The sequence below is a fragment of the Gymnoscopelus microlampas genome (genome assembly GCF_963454915.1).
Source record: "Gymnoscopelus microlampas genome assembly, chromosome: 3".
Taxonomy (NCBI): Eukaryota; Metazoa; Chordata; class Actinopteri; order Myctophiformes; family Myctophidae; genus Gymnoscopelus; species Gymnoscopelus microlampas.
The window spans coordinates 37,929,135-37,933,422 of NC_139940.1; positions in this window are offsets into that span (position 1 = coordinate 37,929,135).

The window sequence follows — 4,288 nt, forward strand, 5'->3', positions numbered from 1 at the left end:
CAGAGCCAGGAGTACAGTGGGATCGGTCGGGACTTACAGTAGGATAGATGTCGGGAGTCTCTGGGAGGAGGAGGAGGAGGAGGAGTAGGAGTAGGAGAGTGTGGCATGTCACGCTTTGCCAAGCTGACTCTTGGCTTGGGATGCCGCTGCTGGCTCCACAGGTTGTTGTTGTCACCATAAATCAGAAGGAACCGCATCTATTCTGTGAATTCAGATAAGTTCATTATTGCACCCTGCGGTAACTTTATCTTCGTCTTCGCTTACTCCTGACCTCTTTTCCTCCTCTCTTCTCCTCTCCCCGCCTCCTCTCTCTCTCTCTCTCTCTCTCCTGAGCACGTTCCACACATGCCGGCGATGCCTGCTGCATGTGGTTTATATGGCCCTTATTAGAATTTATATCTAACAAGTGTTTCCCGGCGTGCTGTAATTCATCCCCTGCCCTGACTGCCTCGCTCACGCTGGATCGAGGTCTTAATGCATCTCGAGTGGCCTGGGAATCTCCACTCCGTGTCACAGCAGGCAGGCAGGCGCTCAGGTGACAGGGCCAGCCAACAGTCACATAAAAGAAAATATGTTTTTAAAAAACTCACGCGCCAGGCATCCATACAGCTGTAATGTTACCTAGTAATTCTTTGAAGCTCAAGGATGTTCCCAGAATGCCACTGTCATTCTTTCCACAAGTGAGCGGAGGAGTCATACCGCATGCCTCCTCCTCCCAGTCGGATTCCGACCCGATTCTGGAGTCCCTGTTTACGTACGGTATGAGTGGGTTAGGTATTTTAAGAGATGTGTCCCCCGGTGTGAGAGAGATAGATTGACGGAGAGGAAGCGAGCGAGCGAAAGACAAGATATGAGGGAACGCAGAGAGAGAGAGGGGTGAAGGCTGCATGAGGGAGGTGGAGAACGGTGATACGGATATTGTAAGGACATTGAGAAAGGACAAAGGTCAGAAAAGAGATATCAAGAGACAGACAGACACACAGAGAGAGAGAGAGAGAGAGAGAGAGAGAGAGAGAGAGAGAGAGAGAGAGAGAGAGAAAAGTGAGAGAGAGGGGTTCATATCAGATAACTCAAAGAGAAAAGGAGGGTTCCTCTTGCCCACCCCCTGCCTCCCCTATAATCCCTGTTTTAATGCACAGGGCGGTTAATGTTACTCAGCTGTCACATCAACTCCAACCTGACAACACCCTCCTCTCTCCTTTTTATATGCACCATGCACACGCACACAAACACAAACACACACACACACACACACACACACACACACACACACACACACACACACACACACACACACACACACACACACACACACACACACACACACACACACGCGCACACACACACGCACACACACACACACACACACACACACACACACACACACACACACACCCCTGTGCGTACGCATATGACAAACACACCCTCCCTCGCAAACTAACCCAATTTGATGTTTATGCACTCCTCTGACACTAAACCACAAGCACCACACTTATTAGCATTGCCCAAAAAACTGCAGGCCCACGCCCTCGTTCTCCTCTTTGCACTCTGGGGCATTTGTGTTCTGAACAAATAATCACACAATAAGACAAGCGTGGGTTCTCCTTTCAAGGCGCCACAAGACACCCGGCTGTCTCCGTAGCGACCCCCCCCTCCCTCCCCCGTGGTATCGCGAACAGTACTCTATGCAGGGGTGGATTAGGTGACACCTGTGGGCCCAGAGATGACGGGGATGGTGAGGGAGGGGGGAGGCACAAAGGTTCATTTATACTTAAGTCGTGAGCCGGTGTCGCACATAGAAAATAGCAGATCTACAAGCTCACAACGCAGCGCAGTGCGCCGCGCTGTGAGCTCGTAGGTCGCCTATAGTCGGTGTGCGGCACGGCGCGCAGCCGAGTATAAATAAAGGCATTAGGTTCATTTGGAAGCAGGTGTCTGCACGTCCGGCTCCCTCTGATGTGAGGCTGAGATATGCTTCACACGCTACGGTTGCCAGATCCTGTTTCCCTGGCAACACCTCTATTGTATGCCCATCTCCTCTTTAAGTCTGTCTGTCTGTCTGTCTGTCTGTCTGTCTGTCTGTCGTTCTGCCTACCTGCCAAAAGATAGACCTTTACAGATACAGAGGTACTGATACAAAAAGCAGATATGGCTAGTAACAACAAGATAACTAAGAATCAAAAGGTGAAGAAACAATATCAAACAATAGCATCAACAATATATGACAAGTACAGGTATACCAGATACAGTATCCGCACTGTGCAGAAACAGTGAGGGAAAAACAAGCAAACAATATCAATACAATCACAGTATCAAAACAGCATCAACAATATTCTGTACACCGCACGCTGTGCAGTGTCAGTGAGGAAAAGAATACACTGATAACAGTAGAAACATTATCCGAGTCAGTATCCGTACAATACTGTGCTCGGAATGGAGATGGAGGGTACTCCTGAGTCTATGGCATGGGTGGGCAACATTGTTTTCCAGAGGGCCATACTGACTTCGATAAAGTGAGCGAAGGGCCGAAACTCGAAACACATGTTTCAATCTGGTGTCTGATACTCTGAGGTCAATTCAATTCAATTCAATTTTATGTGTCAAATCATAACAAGTTGTCTCAAGACACTTGTAGACACATGTAGAGCAGAGACCCGACATTGTCCCACCCTGAGCAAGCAATGTTTGCGACAGTAGCAACGAAAAACTCCCCCTTAACTGGAAGAAACGTCAGGCAGACCCAGGCTCTAGGGTAGGCGGCCATCTGCCCCGACCGTGTTGGAACGCCAGAGATGGCGTTCCAACCCTTCCCACCACATCTCTTCCCTCCCGGTTTTCAATCTCGCTCATCTCCTCTCTTGCTCTGTACGTTGCATGTATAGTTACGACCCTGCCTCCTTTTTTGAGCACAGAGGCTCCACTCGGTGGCTCGCCCCCTGAGCATGTCACTGAGAATACATCTCTGGTTATCGGTAGTTCTATAATGAGAATCGTAAAGGCTGTCACCAAGTGGGAGTGTAGATCGGCACAAAGTTAGTGAAAACCATGACAAATTTGAAGAATGGACCAGGCCAGGACAAACTGAAGAAAATCTAACTCAAAAATCAAACAACTTAAATGAAGAGGCAAAGTGTCAACCTCTCCCCATGCACACTCTGCAGACTCCACCCTTGGATTTCTAATCAACCAACCACAGTACAAAAGCAATCCACCCAAGATGCTCCCCATGTTCTAATCAATCAGCTAGGCACCTCTCATTCAGATCTTAAGGCACCAATCAAACAAAACACACGGCTAGGCTTCAACAGGCCGCTCCTTCATAACAGCATCTTCCTGTGCAGATAAAACAAACACATATTTAAAGATTCCAGTAGCAACAGAATGTGCACTGTCTGTGGGACTGGGAATACATGTTACAAGCATAACAACAATACATTTCAATTATGCATGTATACTGTTGAACATGTATACTGCTCTGTGACAAAGGCCAATGTCTGCTTCAGCCAGGGGGGATTCCCCTTTGGCTGAGTGTGATAGATGCTCGGTTTCCCATGTGGGAGACCAACAGTAGGGTTTGAATCCAACATATGATATACTCCCACAGACATGTTTTCCTCTCTCTCTCTCTCTCTCTCTATGCCTTGCATTCTTTTCATGGTCTCTCATCCATTCTCTCTTTCCCAATGATGATGTTTTTCAACCATTCCTCTGGCTCCCCCCACCATCTCACCGGAGCCCTATCTCTCCACTCCTCCTTCGGGTGTCTTTGGTGTTGAACTTTCTTTAGCCTGGTCTCTCTTTCATTACCCCTCTATCGTTTTTCTGTCGTTCCTCTCGCTCTCTCTCTCTCTCTCGATATATCTCCAAAGCCGTGTCTCCAGCACCCCCACCTCCCCCCTCCTTCCTCTCTTTCTTTTGGTCTCCGTTTTGCTGATAAACAGAGGCAGAGAAGAGGAAAGGCCATGGGGCTGCTTCAGGGCCAGGAAACCATTGTGGCTCAGCGAGAGGAAACTCTTGTTAATATAACTGGCTTTTATGAGCGTTTTTAGGGTGCGGAGAGTGTGTACTGTTGTGCTCCGCTGACCCCTGGCAATCTTTTCTTAGGCACACGCCAAACAGTGGCGCGGATTGACAGCCAGTTGGTAACTGTGTTGAATAATATGGAAACATTTGGTGGGTTGCGGATAATTTTTTTCTTTATTTTTTTAAAAGTCTAAATAGATTCCCCCGGTGAAATCCCCCCATTAGAAAAACGTTTCTTCTTGTTTATTCAAGGCATAATGATGTT